General features: G+C 37.2%; 1 protein-coding gene across 5 annotated transcripts in view; it reads right to left on the minus strand.

Moving 5' to 3' along the window:
* Positions 1 to 20,576, minus strand: part of HS3ST5 (heparan sulfate-glucosamine 3-sulfotransferase 5) — a 286,591-nt gene that overhangs the window by 53,186 nt on the left and 212,829 nt on the right. The gene's annotated exons all lie outside the window — the stretch shown is intronic.

Raw genomic sequence — 20,576 nt, forward strand, 5'->3', positions numbered from 1 at the left:
AGGTGTAGATAATACACCATGTTACCACAGTGTGTGCTACCTTTGCAGTCTTAGAGCGTACTGACTGCCCTCCCTTTCTCACTCCCCAGTCTTCTTTATATCAAATAGCAATTCTGCCTTAATTTAATATTTATTTATTGCCTACTATATGCAAGCATTGTGTTAGCTATGAAGGCTACAACAAGGGACAGTGCAGACATAGTCTTTGCCTTCATGGTGCTTACCTTTTAGGAGAAACTGCAGAAAACATAAACAAAAACCCCAACTTAGCTGGACTTATATAATGGTCAATTGGACATAATATAATGATTTCTCTCTCAACATGCCATGTCATTCTTCAAACCAGAATTACTGTAAGCTCCTCAAGGGCAGGGACCCAGAAACGATGGACTACAGTGATGCCATTTACATATACACACATTTACATACAAAATATTCACCTCTTGGGATGACTTTTTGATAGATGAGGGCTTATTAGAGAATTGGTTTGATTTTCCCTTAGCCTACTTTAAATTAATCTGTCAAAAAGTAATTAAAATTGTTGTTGTTGATGAAATATGTAACTGTGGCCTAGAGTCTATACATTATTTTATTTCCCTGCCACTGTCAACACTGCCATCACAAAATGAATTTCATACTAGATGTTTATTAAAAGGCAGCTAGAGTGTGCTGGAGGTTGGGTGGTGAGTTGAGACATGCATTAATTATCCATTAAATCAATCAATGAAACATGCTTTTGAGCATGACTCTGTGCCCAGGACCAGGCTGGTTCTGTAGGGATGAGAGGAGCCATGTAAGAATTCAGTTTTGTCCTTACAAACCTCAAATTGTTAAATGTGAAAACTAGCCAGTAGAGACCATTTGCTTTGGAATGGTGGTACTAAACCCAAGGCCAAAAGAAAGTCAGAAATGAATAGTGTTTGGGTCTTACAGTCAAAGGACTTTCTGTGGAAGAGCTAGGCTTCATAGGATATTTAGAAAATTGAAAAGTTGAAAGAAGGGTTTGGGGAGAGTGGATATAAGAGAGTAAATGAAGGGCATGATGTGGGATGAGACAGGTGAGGCTATTAAAGTGTCATGGAATTAATCACATGAATTTTTAAAAACTGCAACTTGTTTTTGCATATTCTATAATGTAGTGGCTTCTATTAGTTTGACAAAATATTTAAAATATGTATAGTGTACTATTTTCTAACAATTAAACAATCAAATTTCATTCTCTTCAAAAAGCATAGGGCAATTTCCTATTTTCTAAGAATATCATTGTGAAAATTACATTTAATTAATTCTTGACCTTGGAATACATCATGCACCATTTAATCTATCCTCTAGTTTTATTTGGATTTCTTATCCAACTCATATTCACCCCCAAAGTATAGAGAATATGCAAACCTGACCTCTTATTTTTAGTAAACTGTCGTTTTTTACTGCTTTGGAAAAAAGTATATGCATGGGCCTGGAAGAAAATGTTATTTTAATAATCTGACATGGAAACTATAAACTTCTCGGTCCATTTTGTACTGGTTTCAATGGAGCATAACTAATTCAATGCTTTCTGGGCATAGCACACTACAGAGAAATCTTTCAATGAACAGTGCAATGAGATGGCACATATTTATATTGCAAAATACATCTTGAAAGAGTTTTAAGTTCAAAATAGGAACATCCTTAGCAAATTAGATGCTAAATGTTCCCTAGGTGCCATAAAGACATCACAGATAACTCTACCACACTTTAGTGGAAACATTTGCACATCATTTTCTAAGCCATTTAGTAGTCCCCAAACAGAATGTCCTATCTTCCTCACACAGAGCATGGGTCTCCTGCCTAAGTCTTTTGGCCTCTGCCTCCCTGGGTGACAGAACTCCCTCTCTATGCACTGCACTCCCTACTTCTCACATAACTAGTGCTGGGGAATAACTTCCTCTCCATAGAGGTCTAGGGGCCAGAAACAGAATGTGAAGCTGGGTTTACTTTTCAGGAATCAATAAACTGTGCATATTCTATTAAAAAATAAGCACCCTAGAACCTTACCATAACCTTGGGGCCAATGCTAGGTATTTGACTTATTTTAGAGGAAAATGACTTGTTACTCATTTTCTTGGGTTTTTCAGTTTCAAAACTCATAAAACCTTGCCATCTCCAACAACTTCACATCTCTGAAATCCTATTTTGAAACCTCCTGCCTCAACCATCACGTCCTATTCATCCAGTTCACTGATTCCAGTACCCACTCCAGAAATTTTCTGACATCCTTGAGACCCATCACTCCTTTACATGACTAGTGTGTTTCCTCCTTGCCGTCCTTCTCATAACCTCACTTTCTCCTTGGCTTGGAGTCCATGGTTCCACTGTATAATTATCCCTCATAAACACTGTCACTCTTTTCCATTCTCTTCATTTGGCAAAACCTCAACCATGGTGAGCTGGGCAGAATAATGGCTACCTAAAGATGCCACGAGCTAATCCCTGGATGTGTGAATATGTCAGATTATATGGCGAAGGGGAATTAAAGTTGCAGATGGAATGAAGGTTGGTAATAGCTGGCCTTGAGATGGAGAGATTGTCCTGCATTATCCAGGTGGGCCCAGTGTAATCTCATGGGAGGCAGAGGAGGGAGAAGCAGAGGTATGGCAGCCATTGCTGGCATTGAAGATGCAAGGGATCAACAAAGCCAAGAGATGAGCTCCAGAAGCTGGAAAAGGCAAAGAAATGGATTCTTCCTTAGTGCCTCCAGAAGGAATGCAGCCCTGCTGACTTCTTGAATTTAGCCCAGTAATATCCAGTTTGGACTTCTGACCTGTAGCAAGGTAATCAATTTGTGTTCCCTAAGCCACTAAGTCTGAGTATGTTATAAAAGCAATAGAAAACTAATGCCCACGGTTAAATTCAACTATCTACTTACTCTCTGCCAGCATCTACAGAGTTGATTATTGCAAAAAGCATACCACCATGCTAGTTGACCTCACTTTAAATATGGCTACATGTCAAAATTGGCCTCTTGACTTTTCCAGACTATCTTACCACACTTCTCCTTCTCCTCCAAGATAATTATTTTACAACTTTTCTTTCCTCAAATCTCCATCACTGCCTTTCCTCGATTAACTCTTAGCTTATGCTTCTTACTTTACCGAAAAAACAATGATAAATAATTGGAAAATACCACATGTTCCTGCCATTTTCCTAATGTTTCTATTGGTGCACAGGTGTTCTGTCTTCCACATGTTATAGTAGTAGATGAACTGTCCATGAGCCAATTGAAAGCCAATCTCTTCCATTGAGTCCTGGATCCCACCCCTCTTGACATCTCAGGGGCCTCCCTAATGGCAGTAACACTTAGTAGCTCAGGCAAAATATGCTGAAGTCTTAATTCCACTTTCCCCTTCAAATGCCATATCCAAAGGCACTGGTAATTCCTGTTGTCTCTACACCATAGATGCCCTGAGTCCAATTACTTCTGTCATCTAGAGATGAGACTGCTACAGCTTGGTCCAGTTCTTCTTCATCTCTCACCTGGATGGATGCAATAACCTTTCTATCTTCACTCTCCACTGTTCTATGGCCTTAGTAATTTTTTCTAAAGTGTAGATTAAACTATTTCTTCACCCATAATCTTCAAAATTCTCTCCACTGCAACCAGTAAAAAATCTAAACTCTAGCATGCGCTACGAAAATATATGTAACTGGACACCTGTTTACTCCAGCCTTATTACAACTTTTCCCTTCATTTACTCCAGTCACACCGGCCCCCTTTCTCTCCCTCACATTAAACAGGCTTGTTTCCACCCAGGAGAGTTGTATTTGCTATTCCTTCTGCTTGGAATGATCTTCCTCTCCTTCAATGGATGGCTGCCTTCTTTCCATTGATGTTTCAATTTGAGTGTCACCTCTTCTAAGAAGACTTCATTAATGCTAGCCAAGCAAGCCTAAAGTTGACCTATTAAATTACTCATAGTATATATCAGTATCCAAACTCTCACTGATCCATTAGCTAAAACACCATCCATTTATTGTCTGCCTGCCCCCACCAGAATGCCTGGCATATAGTGTTTCAATAATTTTTTTAATGACTACTCTTATGCTTGTCTATAAGTTAACACTCCAGAGTTAACTTGGTTGAAGAAAGATTTGGGCAAGATAACTGTCAAAGTCTTTTTTTTATGTGATCATTTACTTGTCCTTGGAAGTAGTATGAAAGTAGGATGCCTGTGTATCATTACATTGTTATCGTTAGAAATCAGGCTGGCCAGCTGCAGTACCTACCCATCTTTCTTTGTTTCTACTTTGATTCTGTGACAGGATTAGTGGCAGCAATAATTACCTCAAATGAATAGTTTATACCTAACTGAGAGTGCTTATATTTTAATTTTTGTTTTGCCATCACAATGACAAGCTGTGGGCTTTCTCTGCATTTGTTACACATGCATTGCTTTGGTTTCTGAGACTAAAATGGAATAACCTGGGTGGTGGAAACAATTTATAGTTCTTTAAACCACTATAGTGCCAAACATGTAGCAGGTTCTCTATGACTAGTTTGAGGCACTGATGGATTTTCTATGGAGTCACAAATATTTCTTGCCTCACTGAGGCCTTCCTTTCCTCCATGCCTAGCAATGCACTCACCTTCTACTTTACCCATTGTGCTGTTACTTTTAAGTGTTAGCAGTAAGTGGAGGAATAATCCCTCCCATTTCTGATTTACAGAATAGGATGTTACTAAAGTTTTGTTGATGGTAATGACATAAGAACTCTCAGAACTTTTCAACAGAGTCTTAGCTACTGAAGATCCAATAGGATCATATAATTATGTGATCTCTTACAGCATGATTTGCAAAAACAGGAATGCTGGGAGGCCTCAGTCATTGGCAATATGAAGTCACACATTTTTCCTACTTACAAAACTGCTCTTTAAAATCTGATTATGTGCAGATATTAGGTCTATTTTGTTATTATTACACATATGTTTTTATGATTGGCACAATATTTATGTTTTGATTTTTCCTTGACTAAATTAATCATAGTATAATATATAAATGAAGCAATATATATTACTGAGAGGACAAAAATGTTTAAAGAAAATGCTGCAGTTGAAACTGCAAGTTACTTTTTAAAAAAATCGTATTGATCAGTTGCTTTGCTGTAATTTAGACTCAGTCATAGGAAAATACACTCTTTTTGTGTTAAAAGGTTATGTGAACACAAAGGTTATGTGATTTCATTAATTCACTCAGCAAATCACCTTTGATATTATCTTCATAAGCTTTATAAATGCAAGGACAGTGTTCATATGGTTCAGTATTTTTTCTGCAGTGTGCCAGAGTCCTGGTCCCGAAATCAAGTGCGTAAATGCTATGTACAATGTGGAATCTCAGTAATTCCCAGTTGGCAAATTATGAGGATAATAATAAAACCTATATGAGGATATATTTTATTTTTTATGCCATCCCATATATTTCTGTCTCACATGAAAAAGGCATGAAAGTAACACATGAATTTTAGAGTGGTTGATGGTGGTTGAAGGGTATGTTCATTTTCCTGAAGATAATTTTTTTTAATTCCGATTTTCTAAGAAAACTATAAAAGTCTCTCATAGACACATTTACAAACAAGAAACAATGGCATTTAGTTGAATTTTGGGGAATAAGTTTTTGCAGCAAGTATGTCTAGCATGAAGTTAGCAGTCTCAGAACCTTTTGGCTAAATTACATGAGTCTCTTTCTCTTAAAAAGCTAACCAAGTCTCTGTTAGCTTGGTCTAGTCCTGCTATAAAGAAAAGAATAATGTCACATATCTGTCCTATCATTATAATAATGACATAGTGTTAACCTCTTATGGAAGGGGAAAGAAGCATAGATGCCAGATTGAATCCCACTGGCCCGAAAATCTTGCTCTTTCCCTTATACACAATACCTCCACAAATGCAAAAAGCATGGTTAACTTGCTGTGATCCTTCCCCACATTATTTCAAATGTCCAGAAAGACACTAAATAAAATCAGAAGTTGAACTATTTGAAGGAAGTTTTCTTTCTTTTTATTTTTTGTTTGAAATCCTGTTTAGCATCCAAGCAGGCTTCCATGATTGACGGTGGTAAATGACAGATAGGGTTCAACAGAGTTCTGTGGTGAAGGGTAAGTATTTTAGTGTCTCTGTGGCCTGATCCAAAGGCTATTCCTAGCAGTTTGTCATTTAGTACAGAGAAGGTTAGTGAGGTCATGTTGATATATGATCTTTTATGCCCTGAACTTATCACTGCAGTTGAACTGGCCCTATAATTCTCATTAACAATGAGCAGTTATTTTTTGATACTAAAGCATAAAATAAAACAATTTTTTTTTGCTCTATTCTCCAAACTACAATATAAAGAAAAGGCACTGCTTGAAGTTTAAAGTATTCCACCAGAGAAATTTAGGGTATCTTTATTTTTACCCATAGGAGTAAAAAGATTTTAGTGTTCTCAGAAGAAAACCAAATGAGATCACACGAATGAGACTGCTGGTAAGAACTGTCTAAATGTTAACATCACCATGATAAATATCTGTTTTTAGTGGAGAATGAGATTACCTTTAAAGATATTCTAGCATCTCAGCATATATTCCAAAAGGAATACAATTCTCTAAAGGAAGAAAATGCCAAAGAGATGGGAAGGCAATGTGGGATGGGAGAAAGAAATGCCAGCCTAAGAATTAGGAGATCCCAGTTCTAGTTTGCCTAGGTTATGGGCTAAATGATGTGCAGCAAAGACCATAACCTCTCCTTACCTGGTCTTTTCTTGCTTGGATTTTACTAACAGCCTGGAGTGTTTTTGAGTCAGCTGACAAACTTACTAGGTCTCCAAATCCATTTACCCCACAGACCTTTCTATTTTTATAAGTTTCAGCGGCATCTCCAAGAGCATTAAGAATAAAGTTAAATTTCTTAGCAGGCCATAGATATCTTTCAAGGTTTAACCCTTGCTTACCTCTTACTTTGCCCTTCGCCTTCCACTTCCCACCTCCTTCCCCATCCTCTTGCCATCCAGAACTAATGGAGCTTCTGCCCTAACAGCTAGATCTCCATTTTCCCCCACCACTGACCTAACTCTTACTTAATGAGTTTAAGTAATGGCTTACTTCACCTTAATTGCTGCCCTTCCTTTTGGGTTTGGTGCCATCCTTTGTTACATTTTAGCACTTACTGTATTATAATAATCTGTTTACTTATTTGTTCTCCCCCTCCCTTCATCCATTAGACTAACGCTTCTTGGCAAAGGGTAGTAAATGAATAATGAATGCATGAAAATCAACTCTCCTTATTCCTATTATTATAGGGGAAGGGGAGATGGAAGTTGAGTCATTGGCTAATATCATCATCAAGAAATCAAATCATCATTTTTACCAGGAATTCAAAATTCCTCCCCCTCCCCATTCCGGCTGAATGCTCTGGTGGAAAATAACTAATTAATTAACTGAATTAATTTTAATTCATTAGAATACTAAAATTAATCTTGAAGAAATAGCTCATCCTTTTACTTTCTAGGCAAAATATCTTGAATTTGACTGCAAATAATAAGTTCCTTTGGGCTAATTTTTCATTCAACCCTGTCTTGGTTCCATGTGATCATGGTTTATATCTGGGCATCACTTATCTCTGCTAGAAAACACAGAGGTAGCCTGGAATAATGGAACAAAATATTTCTCCACGCAAAATCAGAAAATATGGGTTTGAATTTGTCATTTCTTAGTGTGGTGACATTGGGCAACATATGGAATCTTTTGAACCTCGGTCTTCTCTTCTGTAAATTAGGGTAATGCCCAGCTTACAAAGTTATGGCAAGTCTCAGGTAAAATGATCCATGATGTGAAAGCACTTCAAAACAGTTAAATGCTAAACAAGTATGCTATTACTCTAACCCTAAACCCAAACTGTCAGTATTGTTTATAAATTGGCCATCCAATCTAACTTCTTCCTAGAGATACTATACCAGGCAAAAAAGACCAATTTGAATTTTATCTCCTCTGCCAAGTAAAAAGAAACCAGAAAAATGCCTAAAGAAAGGAGGAAGATCAGTGCATCAAGCAGGCCAGATATAATCCACAACGTAGATTACTGACTTAGGCTAATTGGGAATTCAGAAATAGACATCTCTGCCCTGTATAACTACCCCTTCCCTCAAATATTTCACTCCCTACCCAGACATCTACCTCTAGGAGTGGCACTGTGGGCAACGTAGGGAATTCAGAGTGCAACAAATGTCTCTATAGTGTCTCATATTCTGAAAATGCCTTTGCAATCAATTCTATATATTATGCTTCACAAGGACCTAGAGAGGTATGTTAATATTATCCTTGGATCAGAAAAAGAAGACACCTAGCAATTAAGTGATTTGCCTCACATCATAAAGGGAATTAATGCCGACACCAACATTCAAAGAGGCCTTCTTTGCATGGCAAGGAGAACTCCTTTATTTCTCCAGTTGTAAATTATCCACATTATGACCAGATTTACCAGTCCTCAAGGCAGATAACCTTGAGGTACCATTGAGGTTCTGAGGGGGCATGTATGGACATCTATACAATTATTGCCAGCTTAGCCATTTCCACATAAGTCACAGCTAGGTATAATTTTCAGTGGAAAAAAATGGCATATAGAAAGGAGCTACTGATCTATATATAGTCAGGCAGGTAATACAAAGAAGAGACACAAGGGCAAATCTGTGTTTTGTCTTTAAGAGTCTGATGTTCTTTCTTGGAGACCAGTGATTCTCAAACACTTTATGTATTTCTTAAGGATGGGAGTTAACTGCATTATAAACAATCTATATATAAGAAAGCAATTATATGGGGTTATTACCATTATTTACCATTATCTTGACTACCGATTCTCATTTCTCTACTCAAGAATATATAGTGAACAAATAAAGTAAATTTGAAAGTTTAAAACATGGAAGTAAATATGAGCTCCCACAGGTGGGACAGGCCTCATGACCAAAATGAATTGATAGAAAGGTATATGTCTCAGTCATTAATCTCTTCACAAGATGTTTACAGTTCTTCTTTCCGACAGGTGGTAGGAGAGTATTTCTCCATCCCCTTTAGAAGACAGGAGTAGAATAGGACTATTCTGACCAATAAAACATGAGCAGAAATGGCACATGTTACCTCTAGGTGAGAGCTTTAACAGTTGGTGTGAAATGTGGGTCTCTTTCTCTCTGCCACCATGTCTGGTGTCTGGGAATGCTCCAGATAGTGGCTGTTCTGTTTGTCTGGTCCTGGACTAAGACCAAGAGGAACACAGGAGTACCCAAGCCACGATGGATATGTAGCATGAGAAAGAGAAAAACATATATTATAAACCACTTAGATTGGAGGGTTGTTTGTAATCAAAGCATAACATGTACTGTCCCTATGAGACAATTCACCTGATTCAAAAAGAACGAAGGCACTAAAGGAGTAAGAATAGCAAAGCATAAGAAGAGGCACACAGTGAATGGATGCCCACAAACCTAAAGGGAAAAGTAGAAGGCAAAGTGCCTGAGGGAAGATAAACAAGACAGTAGAGAAGTTATTTCATTGGGGTGAGTCAGCCAAAGTCTTTCCTTACACAGATGGCAACACTGGCATGGTGGTTGGACCACCATTGGGAGACTCATCCATTTGATAGATGACAGAACTTTTGTTCTGATAAAATGGCAGAATCTGATAAATTCTTGACTTCCAGAAAATAATGTGACCTTTCTTTTAAAACCAACAATGTGGTCTTTCAAAAGTTGGGGAGGCAGTGAGGGGAACTGCAAATTGAAATTAAACTGCCTCAATAAGGAAGAACTGTGTAATATTAAGGACGACATGAAAAACCTAGGAGATTAAGTAGCAACCAACATAGGGAGAGCACTGCACACAGAATTGCACTCTAGCTTTTAGAGAAGCGAATATGAAAGATTTAGAGAAGAGATATTTGTGATATCCTAATTATAAATTTTAAAAGGGTTTGGAACTCTGGCAGGATGGGAAGATTTAGCATATTCGATTACAGTAATGTCACAAATAATCCTGATTAGGAGCCCTCAATCTTTGCTGGATACTACATGCTTCACCAATTCATTCAACAAATGTTTATCGAGTAACTACTGGGAGTTAGAAATTATGTCAAAATGTTGGGGTTCAAAGAGGACATCGGTCCTGCCCTCAGGAAATTTACAGTAAAGCAAGAGAGATAAACAATAAAGAAGTAATCCCAGCACTTTGGGAGGCCAAGGTGGATGGATCTCAAGGTCAGGAGTTCGAGACCAGCCTGGCCAACGTGGTGAAACCCCGTCTTTACTAAAAATACAAAAATTAGCCAGGTGTGGTGACATGTGCCTGTAATCCCAGCTACTCAGGAGGCTGAGGCAGGAGAATCACTTGAACCCGGGAGGCAGAGGTTGTAGTGAGCTGAGATCGTGCCATTGCACTCTAGCCTGGGTGATAGAGCGAGACGCTGTCTCAAACAAAACAAAACAAAACAAAACAAAACAAAAAACAACAAAAAAACCCAAATAAACAATGAACAGAGAAGCCCCCGGTAGCATTTATTAAATATTTAGTATTCATTAGTGATTATGACTGTACCTTTACCTGATTTTTTCCCCTAACTATAAGCCTCTAGATAGGCGTAAACAGGAGAAACTGAGGTACAGAGAAAAGTAATTTAGATTTATACAGTAATTGTCCAAACTATGACAGAAAGTCAATCTTCTATGATTTCAATGTCTGTATTCTTTCAACCATACTTTGATGCTTTTCATATCTAACTTTGAGATTACATACACTGTTTTTACATTTTAAAAATGTTTGTGTGTGTGTGTGTGTGTGTAAAATGAACAATAGATTAATCTCACACACAAAAAATACTTCTTTATGTGATTATTTTGGTCATTTTTTTCAGTTCAATTGGAAAATAGTTATAGAAAATCAGGGGATATTAATGATTTGAGAACCTTTCTAGTAAGTCACATGTAAGACATAAAGTTGCTTTTCAGCAAAGAGTCTAAAAATACTTAACAGAGAAAAAAGTATACTCTTAGAGAAAAATAACAAAATCCTCTCTGAAAATACAAGCAGCGATCAAATTGGTTTTACAAATGTATAGGTGAGGGTAGAAATTTTCTTGTTTTTAAGAGGATTTTGTTCTTTTTCTTTAGGGCTTGAATTCCACGAATTAAAAAGGGAGGTCTTACATATTTCTTTTTTCAGAAGTCCAGTAATGTACACCTATAATTGGAGGAATTTTGGCATCTGAGAATATAACTCAGCATTTATTATAAGCCAAACAGCTAAATTGATTTTAGCATTCTGGAAGAATAATTGCACCTTTGGTGCTGAATTGCTTCCCTATGAGCATTGAGCCAAATATTAATGTACATTTGAAAGGAAACAAAAAACGTTCAAACTCTAATGTACCTCAGGCTTATAAATCGGAATCCAGTCACTTTAAATTAAGTTGGATTTCTTGAAGCAAAACTACTCTTATTATTTTTGTATCACTGTTCTGACCCACAGTTTATACACCACATAACAGTGTTCTAAGCTTTTCAAATACAATAGAAATCTCCACATGTGAGGTTTCTGTGATATTGCTCGCTCTACCTAACACAAGCAACCACCACAGTGTCAGCTCAACTCCTAGGACGTCCAAAAGACAGGTGATATTTATTCCACTCAGAGTTCTTTCTGTAACTCAGTGCATCAAGCACAAATTTACTGCCTGTTAATTCTTTTACTTTTTTTTGCATTAAAGAAAAATTTAAATTTCTTAATAAGCAAAAAAAGGAAAAATGTATAATCTAATTACCTAACAAAAAAATTGGTAATATCTTGGTTTGTGACTTTCCAAACCCTTTTCTTTGTAGATAAATAAAATTTTCTTTTTATAAAAAATACAATACTAATATTTATTACCTTATTTTTTCACTTAATCACATGCTAAAAGAATATTTACAAATAATTGAACATAGTTGTATAGTATTAGCGCATGGCTTCCCATATTTTTAAAAAAACAACCACTATATTTGAATATTTAAGTTGTCTCCAATATTTGGTTATTATCACATCATTCCTTAGCATATCTGCCATAAAACAAATTGAATGTTTATTTTTATTTATTTATCTGTATATTTGTTTATTTTTAGCAAATGTTAAAAATAAGATTTTGGAGGTGGGAATACAATTTTGGGTGATAAGGAGTTAACGAATATTAGATCTTAGTTCTGACAGCATGTCCTACCTTCTTCCTGCTGGAAGTCCTGTCCCAGGCCCCACCTGGGTGCTAGATGCCAGGGGCTGCTACCTTCTATGCCCTTGCTTCGCTCCTTGTCGAGACTGGGGCTCTTCCCTGACCCAGTCCAGACATCACCTCCTGTCCCTGGGGATGAACCTGTCTTGCATAACACTTGAAGGGAAGGTCCAGCTGGGATTGTCTGTCACTCTGCTTAGCCAGCCTTGCTAAGCTGACAGTTTCCAGAATGTGTGATGAGCCCTTAGAGTCATGCTTTGGTACCTGGAGCCCTCAGGAGCCACTCTGCAGGATACCCATATCATCCCTCGAGGCTGACCTTTGGGGGCTGTGCGTAAACATTTCATCATTCACATAAGCATTCATTAATTCACCTATCACACAATTTAGTGAGATCCTACTTTTCAGTAGATTTTGTCTGGGTCTGGAGACACAAGTGTGAATAACATAAACTCTACCCTCATGGGGTGGGGCTAAGTTTCAGAACTCCCAGGGAATTCTGAGCCAAGAGAGAAGGTATTTATGGCATCCAGTTAGAAAATCTCTGGAATTCTAAATTTTCAATAGGGTGGTAGATTACATTTAGTTTGGAACAATTGTGGCATTAGGTATTTTTATTTCAATGATTTTCCCTCTTACATTCACAGCAATCCTTGTTAATTCAAGATTGGAAGAGAATAATTCACCTAGGATGTGAAACCTACCCCTTCTGTTAACATATGTTACAAATACACTGCAATGTGAAGAACCAACTATGCCTCCACCATGTCCACCTTCCCTACCTTGGAGGAGTGTGTGTGTTATAGGTAAAGTGTGAGGACAGAAGCAAGGAACACAGGGATGACTTGTAGGTCATAACATTATTGTTTTAAACAAGATTGTAACATTTGATACTCTGAACTTCCAATCTGCAGTGATATTTATTGTTGGATACTGAATCATTAAGCCAGTGAAAACTTTTCTCTTATTTCAATGTCAAGTGTATATACAGATAGTTTTTTTTGTTTCTTTGTTTGTTTTTTTGAGACGGAGTTTCACTCTTGTTGCCTAGGCTGGAGTGCAATGGTGCAATCTCAGCTCACCGCAAACTCCACCTCCTGGGTTCAAGCGATTCTCCTGCCTCAGCCTTTCTGAGTAGCTGGGATTACAGGCATGCGCCACTGCACCGGGCTAATTTTGTATTTTTAGTAGAGACGGGGTTTCTCTATGTTGGTCAGGCTGGTCTAAAACTCCCAACCTCATGTGATCCGCCCACCTTGACCTCCCAAAGTGCTGGGATTACAGGCGTGAGTCATCGCGCCCGGCCATACAGATTGTTTTTACATTGCCCAGGCTCAACACTCTAAGTTGGAAGAGACCTCAAATATCTTCTAGCCCAAGACATTCACTGTAGAAATGAGAAAACTAAGCCAACACTAAATAGCTTGAGGTTTTCCCACTTCAGAATTTGAATGTCCAAAAGCAATTAAGAGATGTCTGACTAAAAACTGAACAGAACAAGGTAAGAGGATAATTCTTTAAAAAGTATCAAGAAAATGAAAATAAAAATGAATAATTGTCCAATTAAATAAAATCCCAACTTTTAAGCCAGACATTCAAGGTCCATTTTTTGTCTTTCCTAACATAAGGTCTCCTTTCCAGCCAAGTCACTTTTTGAATGCAAGCATATAGATCCACAATCCCATTCAGCATGCTAATCCATGACTTGACCTGCTCCATGCCTAGTTCAGAAATTCAGCCTGCCTTCCAGACAAGTGGGTCCTATAGCTATGAATCTTTGGCTAACATGTACTCTGTATGGAACACATACTCATTTGCAAGTATAAATGTTACTTTGGAAATTTAATAATTCTTTGCATATGTTGGGGTATTTGGTAACTCCAAGATAATTTTTTTTTTTCTTCCAAGATTTTACAACCCTGTGAACTACTCAGGATGCACTACAGAGGAGAATTCACTGTTGCTCCATGTATTTCTTTTTTCAAGAATTATATAAGTATACAGCTCTTTCACTGATCTTTACCATGATCATTATCACATCCACTTTCTAAGGCTGAGGTCAAAGCTGGCAGTGCCCTTAACATCTCCCTTCCACCAAGAGGTATCTTGCCATAAAGATCTTCCTCCCGTGGTTTCAAGTTGCCTCTGGAATGCTTCTGAACTCCCTAGCTTTGATTTTTCCCATTGCAGTCCCTACCTTTCTGTCCAGCTCTTGCTGTGACTGACAACCACCATGGACCTGATACCTTAGACCCCTGTTCTTCCTGATGTTGCACTAAACGACTGGGCTGACAACCCCACACAATCCCAGCTCCTGAGTCCCAACCCAGGTCAGACCTGCCCTGGACCTCAGAGGGAATATGGAACCCTGGAATGCAGGGTGTGCCAAGGATGCATTTTGGCCAGACTGAAACTCCCAAGGCAGCTTATCAATTTCTTTCATTTCTCTCAGTCTATAGCTTCTTATTCTACAAGGGCTTCAACTAACCATACCCATTCCCTGGCGCCCAACCACATATGTGACTAAAATAATACGTGAGGTTTTTGTGTTTTGTTTTTATTTTTGCCTATATCAAACAGACATTTAGGCGAATACATTTTGGAAATATCCTAGCTTATATTAATACTTTTCCATTACTATAGTTCAGTTTTTTGGTAAGCAGCTCTGTCCAGGATTAGCTCTTTTTTATTTTTTTAATCAAATGGGACCAGCTAATGAAAATAAACCTTGATAACCAGAGGAAAAAAAATACACAAAGGATTTAACATTATTATCCTGCTTTCTTGGTCCAGGAGACAGAGTAACTGAAATCTCTCTTTTAGATCGTATTATTAACAATCAGCTATCGATTTTCAGGTTTACATTGTTTTGGGTCATTTGTTATATTTCTCTCCAGAAAACTGCTTGATGGTAATAAAGAAAATATTCTATAAAATGAGCAGTAAGATGCAGTGTTTCAAAGCTTGATCCATGGGGTGAGTCTAGTTGTGTGGCATAAGCAATTTGCCTAGGTGGCTACTTTTGCTGGAAATCTCTTAAAAAAAGCAGCCAGGATATAAGTTTATATATCTTGGGTTGTCATTAAACTCAGTCTGGGGAAAGCAAATAAAATATCATTGATTTTTTCTCTGGAAGATGTGATTTTCCACTGAAATATGTAAAATATGTTCAATAAATTAAATGATTTTTTAAAAATACAAAACACTTCTTAAGTAGAAATATTTTTAGAAATAATTACAATTTGAGCTTTCTAGCATCACATATCAAGAGCAATCTAACATATGCCTTTCAATTAGGAAAAGCATATACAACTTAAAAACTTTTATGTTTTTCAGTAGAAATTTCCTTACCAAGGCTTAAAATTCAAAAGGTGCATACTAAAGGTCACTTAAAAATGTTTGAATATTCTGAGAAAATTATTTGTAAAATGTAGGGCAATATATCAAAAATAGTTGTAAATATATAAAACTATTTTGGCTCAGCAAAAGAGTCATTGAATTCTAGTAAACTAGTTTTCTAAATTTTTATCTTTTTTATGAAGGTTCTTAAATATTCAGAAGGATCAAAAGGCACTCTATTTCCAGCATCATCTACATCAAAGGCAATTCTTAAGAAATTGGTAGTTAGGTAGAGTTTTATTCCTATAATGGAGCCTTATATCACATAGTCCTATTTAAGGCACTAAGACAACAAACAGCATAACTGGGACCCTGAGTTGAACTCCACCTGATTAATCGATACCCACTGTGCAGGGAGAGTACTTAGTTGATGCAAAGCTGAAATCATCGCACAGCATCTCAAATATATCAACTTGATGATTACCTGACTAGCCTTTCCTGCTGACTTCTTGTCAACACGTGATAGCCCATTTGGCATTGTTTGACTCTGCTCTAAAATGCAGAAATAGGCAAATTATCCAGGCTCTCTTTTGAAGTGAAATACATGCAGCCTGGAAACTGACAGGCAGTATTACAGGGAACTAGGAAACAAAACCCTCAGAGACTGCTCAGAAAAATACCTATAGGAGGCCACTGAGACAACAAAGCTCTTGAGGTAAAATTCTATCTAAGAAGCTTTAATCAAAGAGCAGCGTGAATCTTATATTCTTGTTCTTTCTTCACCACGATTAATATCATCAGTTCCTTAGGGCACTCAGTAAGAAACAACATTTCAAAAATACTCCCTGGATAGACCAAGAAAAAAGTGCCAAATACACATTCTACACAAGCAAAGAATTCATTGTAGAGGGAGATGTTTTTAAAAAGAGTGAAAATAAAAAAAACAGAGAGGGCTTTATAACTTTTTTTTATAGCTAGTCATTCATAAATAGCAATTCAAGCCAGCTCCAGACACACTTATACACGAAGTCCAACTTGACTCCTTTTCCCAGCCACTTGTCTCAAGGTGTCCCAACCTTTCATCTCCCCTGTTCAGCATCTTATTGGAAGAAAGTCTGGTAAGAGGTGGTATGAAAAGCACTATCTATACACATATGCAGATTTGAGATTAAGAAACAGGATCCTCCAGCTATGTGCTGTGTGATTTTGAAGAAATTACTTAAGTATTCTTGGGACTGTTTATTCATTTGTTACATGGGGATAATAATGCTGACCTCAAAAGATTATTTTGAGAATGAGGTGAGGTATCTAATGTATGTAGGAGCAGGTTCAATAAGTGGCTGTTGTTTTTATTGCTATAAACTGATTCCCCCTGAGTGAATTTGCTGTTACTGCAACTCATCTGTAGAGTATTTCCATTTTAAAGGGGTTTCTAGAGGATTGGAGAACTCTCAGGACCAAAAGATGTCAATTTACTTCAGGCATTTCAGGCACCCTACTGGGCTGGTGGGTGAGTTAATTTCTGTCATGGAAGCCGTCCTTGTACCTTTCAAACAGATGCACAGGAAGCCATGAGCAGTGAATCTGGATCAGAAGAATTAGGTTCAAATGATGGTTTTACCACTTGCGAACTGTGTGACCCTTAAGCACATTACTACTTAATCCTTCATGGTCTAGGCTTTCTCATAGGTAAGGTGGGGATAATGATATATAAGAGGTCATTATAAGACATATAAGATGTTGATAAGAGGGTTATATGACACAAAGCATAAAAATGACATCTTTTAGTCCTGTGAGTTCTCCAATCCTCTAGAAACCTCTTTAAAATAGAAATACCCTCATGCCTATAGCCCCAGCATTTTGGGAAGCCGAGGTGGGCCGAACATTTGAGGTCAGGAGTTCGAGACCAGCCTGGCCAACATGGTGAAACCCCATCTCTATTAAAAACAAAAACAAAAAGCAAATTCCTCCGTTATTGGAAGAAAATTCTACTTAATTACCAATTTCTTAGGAATTGCCTTTGATGTAGATGATGCTGGAAATAGGCATGAAAATGAGTACTTGAGTACTGTCAATGGTCAGTGCTATACAACTGTAAGTTATTACCATGATCCATTCCTTGCCCTCGTCATGGAACATGCCTCAAGAGTGATACAAATTTCTTACCATTGAGAAACAAATAGTAACCTAACTGGTCAAGAATAAACCAGAGAAGGAAAGAAAATACACACATATTTAACCCAAAACAATTTTGATTCCAAGTTTGGGCATTTCAGCATTCATATGGTTAGCAGAGTTTGAGAACTATCAAAAGTACCTGGGCAAATAACCACAGATACAAGCCATAAAAGGGGTGAATCTTAAAGCACTATGCCTACTGAAAGAAGCCAGGCATACAAGTGTCCATCAAGAGATGAATTAATCAACAAAATGTAATCTATACATACAAATGAAATAGTCATTCAGCCTTAAAAAAGAAGGAAATTCTGGCACATGCTACAACATGGATGAACCTTGAATACATTATGCTAAGTGAAATCCATCAGTCAAAAAGGACAAATATATATATATATATATATATAGAGAGAGAGAGAGAGAGAGAGAGAGACTTATATATATATAGACATATGTATAGAGAAACTTATTCATATATATGGAGAAATTTATATACATATAAAATAAATATATATGTGTGCATATTTATAGCCTGCTTCCTCTAATACAACCATACAGCTGTCTGAAAAAGGAAAAAGTAAAAGACAATCACTTGAGATTCTCTATGAAAACGTGGATTTTCAGACTATACCCTGAACTCACTAAATCAGCATCTCTTGAACAAAGATCTGAGCCTCTATAGTTTTAAAGAGCTCTTCCAGATAATTCTGATATACATCTCTGGTTAACCACTGAAAAGTTTCTGTGATCACATCTGAATCTACTTAAATAATTGACATTTTAAGAATTTTTAACTTTCAATTTTGTATGCTGCCTTTTTGTTCCATGTTCTTATTATTTTATGTAAATACAGTTACTTTGTGTAAATAATAACCTTTTTTAAAGGTGGCAAAATTGCACCAAAAAAAAAGTGAGGCAGAGGAACATAGTGCAGCCATGTAAATATTTAGAACTTCGGTCATTATTTATGTAACTAATGTTGATTGCCTGCCTACATGTCAGGCACTTTTCCAAGGCCTGGGGATATATGCAGGGATGAGCAAGCCAAAGTCCCTGCCTTCATGAATCTTACACACTAGTAGAAAGGATCTCAGAGAAAAATTAATGATGTGTAAGCAGGTTTTCATTAAAAAATAAACACTACTCAATAGGCACACATTAGTCTAAGAGATTTAAAAAAGTAAAACAAATCAAAACAAAATAAACCTGTAGATTTTACAACTTGTATTTTCATCTTGTAATTTAATTGAGAGTACTGAACCAGCTTAGGAGAATGCCAAGTGATTAAGACAACTGCTGAGAGTAAAAGGTACAGAAAAAGAGAGTAAGCAATGAGCTCCAGTCCAGTGTGAATGTCAATGAATAAATCTGGTTCCTTATAGCTCTCAGTGTTGCTCTTTGAACCCTTAGTTGTTAAAAATATTAGGTAGACACACATATTTTGCAGTGAAGAAAAACTGCTGCTAAGGCTTGTCATTGTAGAAAAAGCTGCTGATAAATTCTCTTCGTCTTTCTGTAATGCACAAGTCAAACTCCAGGAAAAGAAAAAGCCAAGTTTCTGGATTGTTTCTTTGTCCATTTATCATACATTTATTAAACAGAGACTGTAATAGTATCTACCTCATAGATGTTGTGAGTGAGAAGTGAGAATATAAATCCTTTAGCACAACGCTTGGTACATAATGAGCTCTTAGCAAATGTTAATTAACATCATTGGTATATTGGTCTCATCACTGGCCAGGCATCTTCCTTACCAGGAGCTGGAGATGCAAAGACAATTGAGACACACACCTGCAACAAGAATCTTTTTTTTTTTTTTTTTTTGAGACGGAGTCTTGCTCTGTCGCCCAGGCTGCAGTGCAGTGGCGCAATCTTGGTTCACTGCAAGCTCTGCCTCCCGGGTTCACACCATTCTCCTGCCTGGGCCTCCAGAGTAGCTGGGACTACAGGTGCCCGCCACCACACCCAGCTAATTTTTTGTATTTTTAGTAGAGACAGGGTTTCATCGTGTTAGCCAGGATGGTCTCTATCTCCTGACCTCGTGATCCGCCTGCCTTGGCCTCCCAAAGTGCTGGGATTACAGGTGTGAGCCACCGTGCCCAGCCAAGAATCTTAATATAACATCTAGCAGAGGGTGGGATGCCAAACAAATGAAGCATTATGCTTGCTATTGTTAGGACAGCTCAGTAACATCACCAAAAATTCTCTGGGGTGGAGAGAAGAGAGAAAGGAAGGTTAGGTGAGCTATTAAGTAGAAGGTTTTGCTAGTATTTTTTATGTAATTGCAATCGTGCAAAGATACCTTCAGAAAAAATGTTTTCTGCCACCTTTGTGAAAAGTAGTATGATAATGTTGACTTCAAAGCTTTTGTATAAAACTCAAACATATAATTCTTACAGATATTAAAGGCTCATATTATTAGATTTGATGTTTAGATCTGTGATAAAGCTGGTTTTAAAGAGTGTGATATTTTGGGATAAAGAGGAGAGTCAGACAAGTTTCAGCTGTAAACAATATTAGAAATCACGTAGTCTACACCTTCATCTAGATAAGAAAATTGAGGAGCACATGGGGTAAGTGAAAATACAAACAAAGGTTCCATCTCAATGAAACGAAGTATATAGATAACAAGCCACATCTATTGGTTCTGTGTTGTCCAGTATGGTAGCCACTAGCCATATTTGGCTATTTAAATTTAAAGTAATCACAATTAAATAAAAATTTTAAAATTAATTCCATGGTTAAACTAACAACCTTCAACTGTTCAATGTGACCAGCACCTCCCTTATCAAGCACCACATGTATAGAACAT

Source organism: Gorilla gorilla, chromosome 5 (assembly GCF_029281585.2).
Source record: "Gorilla gorilla gorilla isolate KB3781 chromosome 5, NHGRI_mGorGor1-v2.1_pri, whole genome shotgun sequence".
NCBI lineage: Eukaryota > Metazoa > Chordata > Mammalia > Primates > Hominidae > Gorilla > Gorilla gorilla.